Source organism: Electrophorus electricus, chromosome 4, assembly GCF_013358815.1.
Source record: "Electrophorus electricus isolate fEleEle1 chromosome 4, fEleEle1.pri, whole genome shotgun sequence".
NCBI classification, from domain to species: domain Eukaryota; kingdom Metazoa; phylum Chordata; class Actinopteri; order Gymnotiformes; family Gymnotidae; genus Electrophorus; species Electrophorus electricus.
Genome location: NC_049538.1, coordinates 13,129,415 through 13,151,163, shown reverse-complemented (window position 1 = coordinate 13,151,163; position 21,749 = coordinate 13,129,415). Strand labels below are relative to the sequence as shown.

General features: G+C 46.2%; 1 long non-coding RNA gene across 1 annotated transcript in view; it reads right to left on the bottom strand.

The window, feature by feature from the left end:
* LOC113577443 overlaps window positions 1-20,488 on the bottom strand; it is a 39,241-nt gene extending 18,753 nt beyond the window's left edge. The window contains exons 1-2 of the long non-coding RNA XR_003410628.2: window positions 20,413-20,488; window positions 19,311-19,370 (exon numbers count right to left, since the gene is read on the bottom strand). This is a non-coding gene — a long non-coding RNA (uncharacterized LOC113577443). The remainder of the gene's footprint in view (window positions 1-19,310; window positions 19,371-20,412) is intronic.
* Between the last annotated feature and the right edge of the window lie 1,261 nt (window positions 20,489-21,749).

Below are 21,749 nucleotides of genomic sequence, written 5' to 3'. Positions count from 1 at the left end.
CTGATGGGTAATGCAGTGGTTGGTATTTGCAAGGGCACCGTGTTTGTACGGAGGGCGCCTCCTGTGCCCTTCTGCCCTTTTCACCGTATTTCGTTAGTCCTGGACTATCTGAACTGTGCGGTAATTGCAATTTCAGCTGTATGTTTGCTCTGTTTGTACAACTGCATGCAGGAGTATGTGTGTCTGTGTGTGTGTGTGTGTGTCTGTGTGTGTGTGTGTGTGTGTGTGTGTGTGTGTGAGTGTGTGTGTGTGTGCGTGTGAGTGTGTGTGTGTGAGTGTGTGTGTGTGTGTCTGTGTGAGTGTGTGTGTGTGTGTGTGTGTGTGTGTGAGTGTGTGTGTGTGCATGTGTGTGTGTGTGTGTGTGAGTGTGTGTGTGTGTGTGTGTGTGTGTGTCTGTGTGTGTGTGTGTGTGTGTGTGTGTGTGTGTGAGTGTGTGTGTGTGTGCGTGTGAGTGTGTGTGTGTGAGTGTGTGTGTGTGTCTGTGTGAGTGTGTGTGTGTGTGTGTGTGTGTGTGTGAGTGTGTGTGTGTGCATGTGTGTGTGTGTGTGTGTGAGTGTGTGTGTGTGTGTGTGTGTGTGTGTGAGTGTGTGTGTGTGTGTGAGTGTGTGTGTGTGTGAGTGTGTGTGTGTGTGCATGCAGCTGGATTAGTACAGAATCTGGTCTGTGTCCAGTTGCTGCTTGGAGCTTTTTCACTTCGTTTACAGGGCGCCAGCTGGAAGTCGCCACTCCTTTCCCAGGACATCTGCTCCCTCCGCCCACGTACAGCCTCTCCTCCAATCACGGCACGTCAAACCTCCTACCACTGAACTGTCGCTGGCCTGTGATTGGCCGAAAGAGGCAGAGCCCAGAAAGCGAGATCTCAGGCCTGAGAATTTTCCGAACCCCCCCCAGCCCACCCCACCCCACCGCACCCCTACACCCCCGCGGTCTCTTCCACCCTCACTTCTCAACATCTGCTTCCAATCACAGTTCCTCCTGAGACCCCCCCCCCTTCCCAAATCTACCCCACCCCCAAGGTCCTAACAACCCCCTCCTCAAGGGCCTTCATCAGAGTAGTCAGTCTGGGATTCGCCAAATGCACTTTCTGATCCCAGTTTGGCTGTAACTGAGATTCTCATCGCTTTATGAGGGCTTACCGAAAGCAGCACGGGCGTAGCAAATATGGCCCGGACCCGTCCGAACACAGCCATATTACCATGATAGACTGCTGACCGGGGACTGGATCTGGTAAGTGGTGTGAGAAAAGACGTCATCAGTGGGAAACTCACATTAACAAGACACACACGCACGCACACGTGCACACACACACAAAAGCTTTTTGAGAGGAGCGAGAATGGATGACCTGTTCACAAAGACTTTAGGCAAAACGCCTCGATTGACAGCCTGACGTTGAACATGACAGAGGAGAGAAAGAGAACAGAGCAAGGCATTAGCAGCGGCTCTGGACAATGCACCTACCCACATGATGTGAGAACGAGGGATGACAGGGGAGAGAGAGAGAGAGAGAGAGAGAGAGAGAGAGAGAGAAAGAGAGAGAGAGAGAGAGAGAAAGCATGCATGTAGCAGGCTGGGAATAAATGCACAGGTTAAGTGGAAGGCGAGAGGTCTGCTGGGTAAGATATAAATGTTTAAAGAGGGTGGTGTGTGCGTGGGGGTGGTGGTGCTGTATACACTTACAGCAAGACCACCAAACTGCTGCTGTAAGCAAGCTCTCCCACGCCATCGCTTCACTTGCAGGGCTGGGGTCAGCTTATTCTCCCTCTCCTCCATCATTCCAGCTTCATCCAGGCCCCCACAAAACCACAAAACCACTGTCCCTCAGAACACTGTGGCAGTTCTTTCTCCGTGTAGCTTTCAACCGTTCTGAACAAAACAAACAGCAGCGCCGGCTAATAATAACAGGTACTTTCCTTCAATACTCGTAGCTAAGTGTGCTGAATCATCATGGGCTTACACAAACACACCAGTGGAGCCACCACAAGGTTTCTTCTCCGAAGCTGCTTCTGTGTTGTTGTTTTTTTTCTTGCCGAATAACACGAGACACCCCCACCTTAATCCCTGTTTGAAAAATTAATTGGGTTGAAGCCAACTGCACAAAGACATTATACAAATGAAGCATAAACGTGGAAATGACAGCTCCTGAACCTCTCCAATGTTTCCTAATACCACCACTGCGTCCGCTTTGAATTCTTAAGAATACAGAGTGATTGTCTCAGCCGTGCTTGTGTAATCATAAGTGAAACATTTCTTTCTGAGGGAGCTGCCCTCGAGTACACGGTGCCGGCAAATTGCATCACCCGACAGCTACGTCAAAAGCACTGAGACATGCAGAGAGCGAGCCAGAAAACGGCTGCTGTAATAGTACTCAGATGCTCAGGAAACAGTAACAGCGTCTGCAGAATTGCCTAGTAATGTGGGAATGGTCCTTTCACATCGATGGTGGGACATAATACACAAGCACACAACCACAGTAACCAAGAGCCACGTTACTAGCTAAGTTAGCTTGTTTACCAAATCGGTGCATCTGTGGTGTGCGTGCTTTCAGCACAGACGGGCTGTTTTTAACAAACATGCGGGCCACGAATTTCTTCTTCTGGGCATTGTGACCCAACAGCAAGCCAGGGATCTTAAAGAGTCCAAGGGATTTGGGTCAGAACCAGAGCATTGGTCTTACACAGTATGGAAGACCGACAAATCTAGTGACGTGACCAGTCAAAATAGGTGCGTCCTGAACTGTATATTTTAGGAGCTTCTTTATCCTTGTGGGAAGCACCTGGTCATAAAAGCCGTTACTTTTTTCCAGTTGACCTCTGAACCTTCACACTGCATGAGACGGAGATCTGATTTACTGCCTCGTGGAGCTCAACTCCCTTCCATTATCTCTCTCAGGCCCAGACACGTTGCAAATGTACATCTGAGGAAGGCTTTTAATCTCACGCTTTTCCCCCCAAAAGGACACACACACAAAAAAAGTGCTGATGAAGTGTGAGGAGGTTTCTTCTCCTTTTCTCAACTGTATATTAAAAAATCTTTATAATGGTTAAAATCCAGCATGGCTGCCTTGTGCCTTCCAGCTGCCACTATGAACTATGGGAAGGGGGCAGTGTGTCCTGTTCTGTCTGCACCTCATAATGTGCTGCAGTCGTTTTAGTGGGTGCCACTACTGTGTGTGCCCACGCCTTACCATTTATAGGCAAAAACCAAACAAAACAACACACAAAAAAGGCAACTATTTTGAAATTCAAACAGCGTCAGAACCTTAAAACAGAGAAGACCGCAATACTAGCAGCCAAAGGAAAGACAAAGGCTTAAAGATAAAAAAAAAAAAAAACACGCCTTTTCCACAGTGACTCATGGAGGCTTGTATGCAGTGTGCATCTTGTCAGAGTCTTTTCCATCCTGAGTGACTGATATTCTCTAGAAGAGTGGAATCTTCTCACTTATCACTTCAGGTACTCAGTGCGTTCCTGATCAAAGAACCAGGTTTGGACTTCCACCTTCAGCCCCAATTCCTTGGGATTATATTTAATGGTAACGTCTGACATCATGCCTGTTAAGATATATATTAAACCAAGTGTTCTGGTGTTTTGAACTAAACGCATTGGCTTTTGGTAATGGTAATGACACTGCATACAGGACCCGAAACCTTCATTAATCCCAGGAGGACAGAAAGAAAGTATCTGGGGATGACACACACTTTAAATACTTTAAAACTATCAGGGAGTCAGTTGTGTGCTACATATCCTCTTGATTTTTTAGAATGGATTTATGATGAGCGATTTGAAAAGATGTTATTTTATTGCCGATAGACGGCACATGTTGCGCAGGGAAGTGGTCCTGGCAGACCAGTCACGCTAAATGTCAACATTAATTTCATGTTAACAGCACTGTGTGCTGCACGTGAGCGTCAGAGCTACTGAAACGTCGATGCTGTGGGAGACTCAAGACAAAATGGGGCACATTAAATGTGTAGCCTAAGCACTTTTTTTACATTCGCACTTTTTACATTTACAGCATTTGGCAGATACCTTTGTCCAGAGAGACTTACAGAAGTTGTAGTCTCTATCCAAAACATCCTTATGCTAGCATAGAGAGATTGATGCCAAGAATATTATCAGTATAAAGCCCTGGCTAAAATTGCAAAGAAGACAGAGAAGCTTTTTTCACCCATTTAAAATTTTTTTTATTTAATTGCATATAATATCTTGACAGCTTTGCATCTTTTTTAAGGTTTTAATTGTGTTTGAGAATAATTCTATGGCCCATACTTTGGGATGGACCAGTCTTTGCGTACAACACTTCCTTTAACAGTACAGTTGGTTTCATCGGGATTGATTCATTACCAACATGTCATCATCCTCACACAGTTAACTTTGGACACAGTTAATTTCCCTTCTTAGAAGAACAGAAAAAGTTTGTAGTTCCTGATTCACATAATCTGATTCCCATAGCCTTAGCTCAGAATTTTTTGTTATTCCCAAACTGTAATCTGTGATAAGACTGTGGTAATTTAAGAGATTGAATGGCTTTTTTTTCATGTGGAATTTAGAAACAGACCAGTAAAAAAAACTCTGGTCTGTTTCTTAGTGTAATATGCATCTTAGATATGTGATGTAACTACATATATGTGCAATACCACATAAAGTAAAAAACCTACACGAATTATTGATCAAGCAATGTGATCTTTGTTTCGACACTCTGTCACCTGCTGTTGACAAAATAAACTTGTTGATAAACTAAACTTCTTGCATGCAAATACCAAGCGCTCTGATAACGAACTGGCAAATTTGTCTAAAAACGCAGTCTGAGTGGTTTAAACAATGAGTAGGTTTAAAAGTGAATAAATGAACTAAGCACACATTTCCAGTTTCGTGAAAGGACTCCTCTGGTGTCTCACTAACTGGGGTGAGCTGAGCTCTCGGGACGAGGGGTGGTTAAGACTCCCAGACCATTCCCAGCAGCACCTCGGGAGTCATAGGTGAGCTGGCTGAGGGCAAAAAAAATCACTCAATAACTACAACCTCACACAGTACCTGTAGCTCACATCCTTCTTGGCACACCTACAACTGAGCTTGAGCCAGCAGTACACCTCATAAACAGGGCAGACAAACTCAAGGGCAGACAAACTCAAGACTGTATTGACCCCCATATGGTCGAATGAACCACTGGATCCCCCTTAAACCTCAACTAAACACCCTTTTAAGGCTCTTATAAATGTACTTCATTTAAACAAACCAACCAACCAAACCCCTAAAGACATATACTCTGATTTTTCTAGATTTAGCTTAGTTGTACTAGTGTAAGGATACGTTTTCCAAGGAGACAATAAAGCACTTCTGCGAGTATCTTTTAAAATTCAGGTATGTATATATTTCCAAATCCAAAACTTTGCTAAGATCTTAATGTTATTAAGCTCAGATCTTATAAGTTATTACCTTATCTGGGCATCTAACGTTCTGTTACCTACACTTGCTATTTTCCATTGTAACACCATCACCTCCATTACTCATTTAAATGGACTCTCCATGTGGTGAGTCACACTTACTAAGAACTGAGTCCTGCCTCACAAGATCATAACCTCTTAGTGGTTACCACCGTGCCCAGTTGGAAACTGTTTTATAACTCTATAACTCTATACTCACTGTTTGTATGAGTAAGCAGGTAGCAAACATCACCCAGGCTGTGTGGAATGACAGCATGTGAGATCATGAGCTGTTGGGTATATGGCGCATACACACACACCCACACCCACACACACACACACCCACACACACACCCACCCACACACACACACACATACACACAAACAATTACACAGAAACATAAACACACATACACTCTCCCAAATTCGTCATCAGATGTCCATGTCCTGCCCCCTCTGACCAGTCACTCTCCTCTGACCAATCACGAGCCCTGTGCTCTCCTTGAGGGGCTGGTGGGAAGATAAAGGCAGAGCAGATTTAAAAAAAAACAACAACAAAAAAACTGTCTGGGCCAATTCCCAAGCATGGCCAGTACAGGCAGAGCACACAGCGGGTAGAGTGACTCAAGACTGACACGAACCAGAGAACACGGGCACCACGCCATGAGTAACGCCCCACTGGGTCAATGAAACGCTTAAAGACACGGTGTAAAAAAACATATGGCCCCGTACAGCGTAGTAACGGCAGCAAATACGTGTGTGTGTGTGTATGTGTGCGCGGGCGTACGTGCCTGTGTGTTTGTATGTGGTGGTGGGGGTCGGAGGGTTTCTTCTCACACAGCTGTGAGGGCCAAAACCATTCTAGGTCGCCGAATTTCCCATCCGCCGATCCAGACACATGTGGAGATCGAGTCGCACGTCGGCACAGCCCAGAAGGGTGCGGCCAAAGTGCGTGAGAGGGTGTGTGTGAGTGCGCGCGCATGTATGGATTCCAATCTCTCATCCTCCACCTAGAAATGGTCTGTAATGTGTCATCCCTGAGATGTGGGGGAGAACCCCATGCCTGGAAAAGGACTCTGAGGAGATCCTGGTCCGGGTGGAAGATACTGGTCTGGGGGGGTGGTAGAGACTGGTCTGAGTGGGAGACACTGGTTTGGCTGGGTGGGAGGCACTGATCCGGCTGGGCCAGTTCCCTTTCCAGACGGTGAAAGAACAGCCCTGGGCCAGACCCGCCAAAAAAGCAGCCAGACTTTGGTTCACTTTATCAGTACAATATGGGGCCTGGAGATTAGCATTATCACCATCGCCACCGCAATACAGCAGTAGTGCAAGACTGAATGTCGTGAGGGGGGTTATGCCATCAGCACTACATATACCACACACACCAGACAGGAGGGATGAAAGAAAGAAAACAACTGACCCATAGAAGATTCTTACGCGTTAGCATTACGGAATACTTGTCAAACAACAAATCTCTCCGGACGGCGTCATTCCTGAGCCTTCGTGGCGTGGCTGGACCAGCGGCCAGGGCTCTGGAGAGCACCGGGGGTGCGAGCTCTGCCCGGCAACATTGTGCACTGGCTGGGATCCCTCCTTGATCGCCTCGCAGTCGGTTCCCACAGCACAGGGGTCCACGCTCTGCTGGGTGCCGCAGGCCTGGAGACGGGTCGGGGGGCGGGGGTGGGAAAAGCTTGTGCTTTATGTTCTCACATTCTGCTGCTGCTTGCTCCAGACACACCAGATGTGTCTGTAAAACAGGCTGACCACTGCTACAAAGAAGCAGAGTCAGTCGGCGGCTAGCGCTGGCTAGCCCCTAGCTAACACACACTGAGGCCAGTCAAGGAAGCAAGACAGAGTAAGCCATTAGCTTGACATGAACTCTATCATAAAACAAGATTACATAGTGAGTGTCAGTCTAAGGGTCATGAAGTGACTTGACCGTCATTGTTGAAGCCTTTACTATGTAACACAACTTTATACTACAGCACATGTTTTTTTTAAATTTTTTTTGAAGTGCTAATATTTGTTAAATCTTCCATCTGGTCTCAGCTGGCAAGTTGTGTGCTCAATCGGCAATATGTTAACTTGATATTCGGGACATACATGGCGGTAAAAGAGAGTTGTGCAGCGCTAGAGACTGATGTCAACAAACGTTTGTCATTTGCAGAAGCTGTTATTTGAGCTTGAAACAGTTTTCAAATTGAACCGTTATGACTGTTTATGTACGTTTACGAGAGCTGTCATGGAGGGCTCATACACCCCCCTCTGAACACCCTGTAGCTGTAGTGGGTTTTTTTCTTCCTTTTTCTTCTTTTTATTGGCATAAAAATGACAGGCCATCTACGTTATCTTTTCCATCACAGCTTTCGTGAGATTCTGAAATCTTTTCAGAAAGCGTCTGGTGTCTTTCTACTTTAAAGTGCTAAATTGCTCAATTATTTGTTTGTGTCAAAATAACTGCTAATTATTTGGGCCAATATTTAAATTTCTCCCCCCGCCCCCCCAAAAAAACCAACAACAAAAATAAACAAACTAAAGGCACTTTGAGTAAGACAAAAAGAGAGAAAAGTAAGGTGGGGTGAGGACAGAGCAATTTGAAGATTTGACAATCTGCAGGCTTGTAAACCGCAGCTCAAAGTGCTGTGTTAGAACACCTTCACTTCCTTTACACAAACGCAAGAGAGCAGGAGGAGTGGGTGGCAACACACAAGATAAGACGACACAGAGAGAGAGAGAGCGCGGAAGGGAGCGAGAGCGTCTGCTTCTAGGTCGCTGACCCCGCGGGGGCCGAGAGCCGGGCCCCGCGTGCCGCGCTCTCCTCCGGCCGGCCGTGTGAAGCCCGTGCGATGTAGTCTGGGTTCCTTCTCCGACCTTCCCCGATTAGCTGCGATAGCACTTTCTCAGGCTCCACATGCAAAGTGGTGCATCGACAGGAAACCACCTTTATCAGGACAAGAGAGTCACAGGCTAGAAGACAGCGTGATGCATGTCAGACACAGGCTCGGCGGACGCAAATGAAAATAACACACCCGTGCTTCAGCAAGCCAAGGGGAGTTGTGGAAAGATTTTGCAGTGGGAACGCTTAAGAATCTGCTGAGATAGAACACTCCTATTCCCCCATTTTATGATACTACAGAAAAGGTACTTTAACTGCATGGACTTGTGTGTATTCAGTATTAATAATAATAAATACAACTCTGGAAGGGCAAATTCAAAACTAATACTCGCTAGGAAGTAGCCAGTACTATTCATTTTTTAAACAACATGGGTGTCCAAAAACAGCAAATCAAAAATTAAAGCAAAATAGACTTGCATTAAAAAAAAAGGTACTGAAGTGCATTACTGAGAGAGAGAGAGAGAGAGAGAGAGAGAGAGAGAGAGAGAGAGACAGACAGACAGACAGATAGAGACAGAAAGACAGAGCAACACTGCATGAAATACTCCCCCTCCATGTAAGGGTTTTGACTCTTATGAGTGCATGAGTGCAAAGGTTCTTAGATGAAAAATGTGTCAATTGTAATTGAAATGAAAAATGGGTCAACTGTGATTGAAGCTTGACTGGTTTGGGTTCAAGCCAGGGTTAAGCTTAGGGTTAGGGTTCGATTTAGTGTTTGGGTTAGGGTTCAAGTTATGGATAGGTTTTGGGTTAGGGTTCAAGTTAGGGTTATGGTTCAAGTTAGGATTAGCATTTAGGTTAGGGTTCATGTTAGGATTAGCGTTTGAGTTAGGATTCAAGGGTTCAAATTAGGATTAGGGTTTGGGTTAGGGTTAGGGTTCACGTTAGGGATAGGGTTTGAGTTATGGTTAGCGTTCAAGTTAGGGTTAGGGTCGGGGTTAAAGTTAGGGTTAGGGTTAGGGTCAGGGTTTAAGTTAGGGTTAGGGTCAGGGTTCAAATTAGGGTTTGGGTTAGGGTCAGGGTTCAAGTTAGAGTTTGGGTTAGGGTCAGGGTTCAAGTTAGGGTTTGGGTTATGGTTAAGGTTAGGGTTCAAGTTAGGGTCAGGGTTTAAGTTAGGGTTAGGGTTCAAGTTAGGGTCAGGGTTTAAGTTAGGGTTAGGGTTCAAGTTAGGGTTTGGGTTAGGGTCAGGGTTTAAGTTAGGGTTAGGGTTAGGGTCAGGGTTCAAGTTAGGGTTTGGGTTAGGGTCAGGGTTTAAGTTAGGGTTAGGGTCAGGGTTTAAGTTAGGGTTTGTGTTACACTTCGAAGCTAACATGTCCTGCTGCTCCTCCCCTCCCCCAAATGCCTCTCAGATAATGCCTTCCTCTAGAGATCCGAATGACTTCATACAACACGCACACGCTTTGACGCAAACAGCTCCGTGTTGCCTGGAACATGTGAGCACTGTGGAACTGGAGCAGCGGCCCCACACAAAGGATGAACAACCACACGTCAGAGGTCATGCACACACACACGACTGGAATTCTCATCAGATCAAAGAAGACACACCTTCGCCACGTTTGGAAAGAGTTTTGTGCGTGAGGCATCTCGGCAATGAACGTGGTGGTGGACGGTGGTGGGCCACGGCTCATGCCGCTGAGTCATACCACGACATCTGGCACCCATCGGGTTCGATGACTGAGCAGGTGCAGAATGAAACATATTCTGGGCTTCTCATGTGGGAGATTCTCATGAGACGTGCTCGGGGTTAATGCCAGTGGAAGAGCAATGCCCTGATCCTGGTCAGGTCCGGGTCAGTTCAGAACCTCACATCAGAACAGACGTTTGGTTTAGGTCAACATCAAATTTGTTAAGGTCAACGTTAAAAGGAAATATTACATTAATTAAGTAAATAATCAAAAAAATATGAACTGAATTATCGGCCCTCGATTAAGTCTTCATTTAGCACAAGTTGCTGACACTACGTTGGCTTTTTGTATGTGCAGTTGTAAATGACCAGTGCCAAAGATGAATTATTATAAAAAACAAATCTAAATGTTACTGTGGTAGACATATAATGATACTGAGAGAGAGAGAGAGGAGAGGGAGAGAGAAAGAGAAAGAGCAGAAAAGAGGAGCGAACGAGAGCGAAAGAGTTTTTCAAAGCCTGCTCACGAAGGCATTAACGTGAAGCATGTGTAGCGGGCAGAGCCGGAGAGCCTCTCTGTATTTTTAGCCACGGACGTGCTTCTCATTTACCTGCACACACATAAAACAATGATTTATCGATCCCAGCGTTTGGCTGCCTGCTCTCAAGCTGAATTAATCAGGTGTGATACATATGTGGGCCTACAGACAGAGACGGAGTGAGAGAGAGAGAGAGACAGACAGACAGACAGACAGAGAGAGAGACAGAGAAAGAGTGACCAGACAGGGGAGTAGCAGCGCAAGTTCAATTGGAAACACATTCTCTCAACATGTCTAGTGTGGATGAGACCAGCTTATCTGTGGGCGAGGGTGAGAGGGGATGACCCCCGTGGATTTAGGCCAAGACAGGCTGGAAGACTGTGGGGGGTTTGGGGGGCTGCTTGGCTGAGCACGGTGGCTCCGGGTGGGCTCAGACTCACCCGCATCCCTCCCACGGCGTCACACCCCACGCCCACTCACTCGCCAGGCTGTGCTGCTTTGACTACATGGGAGATGGGCAGCACCAGCGCAGCACCAGCGCAGCACCAGCGCAGCACTGCGAGGGTTCGGGCATTCTGTCCTGCGTGGAGATCCACGCAGGACAGAATAACCAAACGAGGACAGCTGGTGCAGTGAAAGATGCAAGAAGCACCAAAACTGATACTGAGAAAGAAAGAGAGAGAGAGAGAGAGAGAGAGAGAGAGAGAGAGAGAGATAGTGAGTGATAGATAGATTATAGATAGATAGCAAGAGCTAGCGTGATAGATAGATAGATAGATAGATAGATAGATAGATAGATAGATAGATAGATAGATAGATAGATAGATAGATAGATAGATAGATAGATAGAAACAGAGCGAGCAACACTGTTCACAGAGTGAAGTAATGCTGTCTGCTTCTTGCCGTGTGGTGTCATTTGGGGTAGTACGCGTGTGGGGTGGAACGTGGCCCTCAGCTGGGGCAAGCCTGGTGCTGCGTGACTGAGCAAGGGGCACAGGAAGCATGAGGGACGCCCTTCACTGAGCCTGAACCCCCGCCCACCCCCGCCCACCTCCTCCCAAATGCCGAGTGCTCACGCACTATGGGCACGCTGGGGATCTGACGGATATCCGCTTCCCTCAAGAACTCTGTATATCCTCTCCTACAAGAGAAACAAAAAGCAGAGTGAGAGAGAGAGAGAGAGAGAGAAAGCGAGAGAGAGAGAGAGAGAGAGAGTGAGAGAGAGAGAGAGAGAGAGAGAGAGAGACAGACAGAGAGACAGACAGGAACATGAAACATGAAACAGAGCATCTGCCAGGCATCGGCCGAACTTTGAGCCAAAATGTCTGGAGAGCGTCAGGGCTTGGTAGTGCCATAAATATCAACTTCAACATGTAATTCATATGAAAACCAGAAGGATATGAAATGGGTCCGGTGGTCCTGAATGCTCATGAATCAAGCTGCCTCCTGATAAAGGCCATTCATAGTACAGGATACTACAATATACTGTAGAAACTGCACATCTGTCTTCAGATTATTCAGCAATAATTCTTATCACAAAACCCCTAAATTGGCTGTAAGCAATCCATGGCCAGACAGCAAGTTTAAGCAGTTTAATGGTTAATAGTGGTTAATCGACTTAAACCTGTGGGTGTGCACTATATTTCTACATCCAAAACAATCACCGAGATAAAGCTTTGACGGGCCGGAATGTTCAGGGCCATGAAGGCGAACGTTAGTGGAGGCAGCTCCCAAGAATAGCCGCCAGCTTCAGATCTGAAACGTTTTGAAAATAAGTGAGAAACCAGGATCAGTTTCGAGCAACGTGCGTGTGACTGGCAGACACACAACGACACACACCCACACCCACACAAAGGAGTGCATGCATGTATGCACATGTGCACACGCGCACGCACACCCCCTGAGACAGGGTGTGTAGGTGTGAATGTGAAAGGAGCTGTGGGTGGCATTTAAGTGAGATGAAAACCACACACACACACACACACACACACACACACACACATACACACACACACACACACACACACACACACACACACGTTGACACCTTTGATAGTAAGAGAGGGTGGAAAGGGGTAAATAAAATGGTTTTTTCCTCAGTTATCTACTCTCTGCTTGCTTGCCTCTTGTTTACGATTGTGCTACGGTGCCTGCGAAGGGACAACTTTTCTCAGGATGAAGGGGAAAAGAAGCCTCGGTCTCTATAGTAAACAGTCTAAAACTAAAATAAAGAACAATCACATAGATAAGGCCAGACAAAGAACTTTGCTTTTCCGGGCTCCTCAGTGGGAAAGGCATTAATGTACTTAAATGCTTGTCTGAGTCGCTATCTAACATCATCATATCTTTCTTACCATTAACCCACCATCTAGGCTAAAATATAGCTGGTGTTTGCATTTTTCTATAAGTCAGAACTCCACACTGTAATCCGCTAGGATTGCCTTCCAGGCCACATGCAGACGTAACGGAGAGATCACTTCACATCTCTCCAGGTGCTCTGGTAAATAAAACAAAAGAGCGGAGCGGATCTGGAGGATCGGAGTAGTCCCTGCGTCCCTGCTGCGCCTCTGTAATCGTTATACAGTGCTTACGCTAACAGTTGGGGCAGCAGACCCGTTGGCCTGGGAGCCTTGCTTCCTCCATTGTTTTTCACACATAAGCACAGCTTTACATCCTCACAACAGCATTAAAATAAAGAACAAACATTTTACATTTCGGATTTGGTTGCATAATTAAGTCTAAACAATACAGCACCGCAAAAGAGCTTTGTTTCCAGCTGTGGAGCGGAGAGGTGAGTGTGTGTGTGTGTGTGTGTGTGGTAGGGGTTGTTTAGTCTGGTTGCCTGGTAACCTGTTTCCCTGCTGGGATAAGAGCTGAGGGGAAGCGGAGTGAGGCGGGTCCACTCTGGGCTCAAGGCGCACGAGAGCGCGGCTCCGCGTCCGATGGCTCTGCTGCTGGCCAATCAGGAAACATCTGGAACAGTAAGAGCCGCAGATGCTCTGGCGTGATAAGAAAGCTTGTGGGAACCCCCCCCCAACTCCCAACCCCCACATACACACACACACACACTCCCACTCCCACCATCCCCGACTCATGCTTTCTCTCACGAACAGGTGTGCCCTAACCTTGACTTCAGCACTGTGAACATGAAAACAATCAACGGAGAGAACTTTTTCTTTCTCTTCACCCCCCCCACCCCCCACCCTTCACCCCAGGAGTAATGACCACCTGACCAAAGGCAGACGTTCCAGCTGAGTACGGCTGTCTGGCTTTGATCCATTGTTGCAGAAGTCTCTCCTGGGGATCCCGCTCAAAGCCGTTTGGTTCTTCAGGCAATACAACGACGTCATTTCCTGTCACGCTCCAACAGTCTGCAGGTACAGGGCCCAGAAGGTGAATCAGTGGCCAGCCATTCAGGCATGTTTCTGGTCACCAGCATGAGTCACACGCTCTTGAGGATGGCATGATCTGTGGACTTTCCTTACGTAGAAGGTTCAGATCAGCACTTCTTTGGAGGTCCAAATGATAGTAAAATTTTAGTAATAAACAAAAATTGTAATTAAGAAGTGTTTACCGCCCAAAATGTATTTTGTGACCCTCAGTAAGTTACAAATGTAACAGCATGAGGCAAAAACGAGTGAGGAAAACAAGGAGCCTGAAAGTCTTTGGAAACAATGTCCTACACACAGACAACCACATCATGCACACAGACAATGACAACGTCATACACACAGACAATGACAACGTCATACACACAGACAATGACAACACCCTACACACAGACAATGACAACACCCTACACACAGACAATGACAACGTCATACACACAGACAATGACAACACCCTACACACAGACAATGAGAATGTCATACACACAGATAACATCATCCACGTAGACGACGCTTGTCCCCCGGGAGTTGCTGCTCTGGTGTGACTGAGAGAGACGGTTTCCTGAGGTTCAACATCAAAACCAAACCCAAGTGTGTAACGAGGGCCGTGCATTTGGCGCGTCTGTGTGCGTGTTTCAAATAATAGGTCACCATAAAGTTTGTTTTGCTGTTAGCATCTTATCTTAGTGTGCAGTGTATAAACTCCAATACGGGACCCACTGAGAGGAATGGTTCCGTTTGCGCTCCTGCTCGCTGCGTAGTAGCTGATAGTCCAGCTGATGAATGCCACTAACGGCATCAGCAGGCGAAGTGTACCCTGCTTATCTCAAGAGCCAAACTTGCACAGAGATAGAAACGTCTAAGATAAAGTCCAGTGGAAAAAAAAATTAAATATTAACTGCGCTGGTTCATGCCTCCCAGTTTCCTGAAGGGATAAATGATGAAGCCCAGGAGGGAAACGACTAATTCTGTCCTATGTACTGCTAAGTCTGTCCTATGTACTGCTAAGTCTGTCCTATGTACTGTCTTATTCATTGTTCTTGCTGCTTCTTGCTACTCTCCAGTCTGGTGAGTCCAGACATAATTCAGTTGTCTGGTCCACATCTTACACATACACACCCCACACTAATCACCGGCTGGGGTAATTATCTAAGGGGCTGGCTGGGGTAATTATCTAAGGGGCTGGCTGGGCTGCCCTCGGTGGACCACTTGGATGGTCTGGAGAGGGGGTGGGTGGGGGGGCCGTGGGGGGGGATAGGGGTGGAGGGAGGTGGGGGCTTAGGAGTTCAACAAACAGGAAGCAGATGAAGCACGGCCAAACGCAGAGGAAACCGGGTCGCCAGGAGCAGGGGGCCGACCACAATAGCGGCAGAGGAAGTAAAGCGGTATAAATAGACACGGTCCTCCCCACATACGCCACAACAGGCTGGGTCACGGACAGGCCCTCAGACAATAGCGCAGCCCTCCTGGAGGTCATCACTGAGCACGGGGGGTGGTCCGCCTGGGGGAGGCGGGACTAGGCCGGGACGTGTTGTCAGAAAACGAGGCTTTGGGGTTGGGAGTGATTAGGGTTACAGTTATCATCAGTGTATACCTCGTACACGCACCACAGATCCAGAACACAGCAAAAAAAAAACAGTATTAAACTTTTTATTTTATCAATCAAAAGGTAATTGACCACAGTGAGGCACTATCATGGATACTAAACTACACATACACAACTGCAGTTTTCTCCCTTGAAACATCACGCGGCATACATCATGTCTAGACTAAAAGAAACAATGGATAAAAATGCACTTCGTTGACACGTACACCTGTCTTGATGATGCAAAAAACAGAGGAAGATCAAGAAAGAAAGGCATCATTTGCATTAAGTGGTGTCTAAAATCGATGTTTCAATTCCACAAAAGTGACTATAACCCTTGTAAAGGAGTGCTAACTTTGGCTATTCACATTTTTCAAAATGTAAATTTGTAGTCTCTAGATCCTCTTTAGTGAAGGAAGTGAATCTGTTCTTACTGAATGTTCATGCTGAACATGCAAACAGAGACTATAAGGAGCGTTCCATTACTCGTGGTGTCTGCGAGGAGATGGTCTCACGGCCAGAAGCTCTCCTTGGTTGACCAGAAGAACTGGCATACTTGAGGCCACGAAGTTAACTATATAAATTGTGATGAACAAAGACGGCCCAAGATGGTCTGGCACGCAGCCAAACCCTCACAGGGAGCCTGAGGTCAGGCCATTTCCTCTTGTGGTCAAATTATTAGAATCCCATTTTGAGGGGCTGCGAACTCTATTCGCCAAAGGCCACATGGCACGTCGCACCCCTGGACACCGTGTTGCTTTGAGCGGCACCTCCGCCAACGAGACGTGGCAGGCACGATTTCGAAAAAGGGGGACCAAAAGTTATCCGTCTACGTCCCCCATCAAGCGTCACTTACCCGTGGGCTATTGACTCTGACAAGCCCTGCCTCTGAACACAGCAAGGAAATGGTGAGGAGGATAATGCACTACCGTTACAGCGTCAGGTTTGATGAATGTCCAGGTCATAACACAGAATAAACCAGAAAGGGACGGCTCTAGAGGGAGAAGACCTCCCAGCGCAAAGCCTGAGTCTGAACAAAGTACAACACGCCTATGTAAACTACACCACACATGTAAAATATGCAAATATGGCTTAAAAAAAAACAAAAAACAGTATAGTTGACAACGAATGGAATATGCTGTCCCTGAGAGGTATAACACATTAGCTCCATGCTGTTACTTTCCACTACACAACTGCTAGAGGGGAAGCCAACACTGAACATAAAAGACCTTGTAAGCAGAAGAAATGTCACGGAAAACCTACTTTTTATGTAAAATACCAAGTGTGTGTGTGTGTGTGTGTGTGTGTGTGTGTGTGTGTGTGTGTGTGTGTGTGTGTGTGAAGATGCAGCATTCTTGTGGTCCAGTGGGGAGATTTCTGTGGTGCGTTTCCACTTTGCTAAGCATAAATCTCGAGTCTCACGAAAGACAAGACCAGCAGGTAAATCAGTCTGGAAGGAACGTACTGTATGAATCCTGAATAATCATTCTGCTTCCAGTACTCTCCCAAGACTCTGGAACCTTCCTCCTGAAACAAGCCCAACCTGACACCCTGCTCCTACAATATGTGAAGCTCAGGTAAACGTGAGAAGAGAAAAGATGCTAGGGGCTCGCCTAGTAGCTGTTAACAGCCCAGGTCACGAACCCAGAGCTTGTTAAAGACCCCCTTGGGTTTGGCCCTGTAACCGGATATTTGGAATAACACTGGAGACTCCCAGAGCTGTGTAGGCAGGGCATGCTCCCTGGAGCTCAGGCTGGATGTTAACTCGGGAAGGTGACATAAATCACCTTACAAACAGGGAGAGGAGGAGAGAGAGAGACAGATAAACAGAGAGAGGGAGAGGGAGAGGTAAACAGAGTGAGAGAGAAAGCGAGAGAGAGAGAGAGAGAGACAGAAACAGATGGGAAGAAAAACAGGAGGAAGAAAGAGTTGTAAAGACAGCACAGTGAGAGCGAGACAGAGAGGGAGAGAGACAGACGGTAACTTGTCTTTTTGGAATTACAGCTGCGGTCCATGTTGGGGCTGGGAAGGTCTCACTGGGGGTCAAAGGTGGACACGGCGCTTGCCACACGCAAGCAGCGCAGAGAGGCGAGTTAGGCAGGGCAGTAAATATCTCCCTCTGCAGACTATGCACTCCTCTCTGCCATCCATGTGTAACCCCGCCACCCCAGGGGCCCGAACTCATGGCCTGCCAGGGAGCTCCTGTGCCCTTCCCCGCAAATCACGACGCTGGTGCACCACAAGATGTGGTGAAGGGGAGCGGCAGACGAACCTGCGAATCGCAGGCCGTGCTGGTGAGAGCTGGGTACCACGTGCACTCTGGTGAGAGCTGGGTACCACGTGCACTCTGGTGAGAGCTGGGTACCACGTGCACTCTGGTGAGAGCTGGGTACCACGTGCACTCTGGTGAGAGCTGGGTACCACGTGCACTCTGGTGAGAGCTGGGTACCACGTGCACTCTGGTGAGAGCTGGGTACCACGTGTACTCTAGTGAGAGCTGGGTACCACGTGCACTCTGGTGGGAGCTGGGTACCACGTGCACTCTAGTGAGAGCTGGGTACCACGTGTACTCTGGTGGGAGCTGGGTACCACGTGCACTCTGGTGAGAGCTGGGTACCACGTGGAGAGCTGGGTACCACGTGCACTCTGGTGAGAGCTGGGTACCACGTGTACTCTAGTGAGAGCTGGGTACCACGTGTACTCTGGTGGGAGCTGGGTACCACGTGCACTCTGGTGAGACCTGGGTACCACGTGTGTACAGCAGTTTGTCTGCCACTTGCCTGAAATGGAAACTAACCAAAAGGTCAGCGAAGATTGTCAGCGAAGGTTAGTTGACTGCTCACAAGCTGAAAGCGTGAAAAGGCCCGTGAAAAGAGCAAAAGAGAAAAGGGGTAAAATGTGAAAAACGTCTGCTTGTGTGTGTGTGTGTGGGTGTGTGTTAATGTAGCATTTTGAGCTATTTTGTTTTGTAACTGGAAAGACAGAAAAGAAGACGAAAATGACAAAGAAGAGGAGAAAAGAGGAAGAGGCAATCAGGAACGAATCATATTGTATAAATGCAAAAGGTGACCCAGAGCTAGGCTCTCCCTATACTCCCTAAACGTATACTCCTTACACGACCTATACTCACTATACTTATTTATACTCCCTACATGATCTATACTCACTATACTTATTTATACTCCCTACATGATCTATACTCACTATACTTCCATACTCCCTATACTTATTTATACTCCCTACACGATCTATACTCACTATACTTCCATACTCCCTATACTTATTTATACTCCCTACACGACCTTTACTCACTATACTTATTTATACTCCCTACACGATCTATACTCACTATACTTCCATACTCCCTATACTTATTTATACTCCCTACACGATCTATACTCACTATACTTCCATACTCCCTATACTTATTTATACTCCCTACACGATCTATACGCACTATACTTCTATACTCCCTATACTTATTTATACTCCCTACACGATCTATATTCACTATACTTCTATACTCCCTATACTTATTTATACTCCCTACACTATTTATACTCACTGTATTCCCTATTCTAACTATACTTCCATAAACTCACTATACTTGGTATACTCACTATACTCCCAATACTCACTATATTCACTATACTCCCTATACTCCCAATACTCAACATACCCCCAATACTCAATATACCTTCAATACTCACTATATTCACTATTCTCACTATACTCCCTGGCTCATTAATAGCATCTGATGAAAACACAAAGGTGTAGGACCGCAAGCCTGCCTGCGCTGTGTGAAACATACCAAAATAAAAGGCACCTGTCGCACAAACCACAATGTTTACTCACAAGCCAAATTAGAGTGCTGCCTTGACAACAGCAGAGTCAACCCTCAGCCACATCCCTGGCCTAGAAAGACAGAAAAAAGGGAAATTGTACATGTAGTTTGATGTGAGGATGCAAGTTGTTGTTTTTTTGCTAAGATCTCTGACTGCAAACAAGGCTTTGCACTAAACCACACCAATGTCGACTCATCAGTTTAGTTGAGTGAACCACAAACATGAGACAAGCCTGTGGTGGTGGTGGGGGGTGGTATTTCAAACACACACCCAAAATATTTGCATTGAGGTGACCAGACTCAAAAGGAATACTGCACAAACTGCAAACATCAAACAAACAAACATGTTTGCAACTGAAACTTATGTTTCAAGTTATAATTGTTTAATATATGAACATTTTATAGAGACATCGTGAGGTATTCTTCTAAAGCCCAAGCCCAATTAAATGCAAACCCTAGATTCTCAGTGTGGTAAACCTAAAGGAGAACCCAAATAAAACTCCATCAACTGAATGGATGCGGATTATACGTAATAGCTGATATGCAATTAAAAGGTTCACTTTGCTCCTAAAGTGTTTGCAGAAAACTCTCCAGGTATATATAGCATTGGTTAAAGAGACCGACTGAATCCATTTGCGGGCAATCCAACTTGTCAGGTAAGCACTGCAATGAGTTGTATGCTTTCACAGCAAACGGAACATAGGTGCTCTTAAACATATTTCTAGTGGGATCTGAAATTCTGATAAACGCCTACAACAATAATCACACCGCCAAACCAGGTCTTATTTTAGCGTCTGCGCCCACGTTCAGGTCACGTACGTAGAGCTCCGGCCACACACAGACACGCAACTCCACTTTCTGACCCCAGTACAGTCAAACGTTCATTTACAACAATAACCGTTCGCCACGTCTATATAACCCAGCGATGGCATAAGCCAACTAGCTTTTCTTTTCTTTTTTTTTTTCTTTTTTTGACGCCAAACTTTTGCGTACAGCAATTTAAGAATATTACAGTTTAAAAGGAGATTGTTTATGTCCAAAATAGAATTAAACTGACTTTATCCATATTAGACATGAAGTTAGACATGAAGTTCACCGGAATACCAGACTTACTGCTGAGGTGTTTTGTCACAGTGCTTTGTCGCCTTTATGTGTTTTTGTGGCCGCAGTGTTGACTGGAGTTTCAAATTCTTTGCCCGTTAACTTGAAATGTGCGCTTAGTGCGCCTCTTGTGGTCATTGGAGACATTACACCATATAAGTATCTCTTACTTTTTCATAGCATTCTTAATAACATCAGATTTTCAAGATCATTGGTACAAAGAAGACTGATCTTTGAAAATTAAAGTAAACAACATGATAAACAAACAGTCAAACAAAGAGGCCCAAATATTTCTAAATGGCAAAACAAATGTATAAAAGAGCAAATGACTAACCTTTGGGAGAAAACAAAGGACTTTGTGTGTATGTGTGTGTGTGTGTGTGTGTGTGTGTGTGTGTGTGTGTGTGTGTGTGTGTGTGAGTGTGTGTGTGTGTGTGTGTGTGTGTAGAAAGGGTGCTTGTACCCTCTATTCCTCTGTAATGAAACCTTAATTGGAGGCACATGTGTCTTGAAGTAGTGTGTTGCTGACGACAGAGAGAGAAAGAGAGAGAGAACAGAGTTCTTGGGGTCAGTTGTGTGCAAGATGTGCGTGTGAAAGAGTGTCTGTGCATGCATGTGTGCTGTGTGTGCATGAGCCGGGCATGAGAATGTCAGCCCCCACTTAAGTAGCTCTAACAGGCCTGAGAACTGTAGTGGGGGTGGGAGAAAGGGGTGGAGTCTTGGGTTTGGTCATTTGGGCCTGTCTAGGGCACTCAGCCTGCAACTATCTGAACAATGTGAACAATCTCCCATTGGCGACTTAAACGCTGCATACTCTTCCATACTGCATTAGGACAGATGTTGCACACAATTGCAATGCCAGGGAAATATTACATGATATACACATATTCCATCAAGTGTTGTATGAGAGCATTTGACGGTTAAGAAAATGTGTATGGAAAATGAAAGCAAATTTGAACTTTGAGTATAATGACGCGAATTTCTTTATGTTATCTGTCTTCCAGTAAACCTCAGAAGGAGGCAGAGAGCTGCCCATGTGGCACACTTGAGTAAATATGGTTCAGAAGTCTGTGTGAGCCCTGTCCCCCTCTGGACCTGAGCCATGAAAGTAGCACCTACAGCCCACAGAACAGAGAGAGAGAGAGAGAGAGAGAGAGCAAAGAAAAAAGAAATAGAGCAATAAAAGACATGAGTGATGTAAATAGTTACACACTCACACACACACACACACACACACAATCATTTACACTCATACACAAACACACTCCCACGCAACCTTACACACACACACACACACACACACACACACACACACACACACACACAATCATTTACACACAAACACAAAC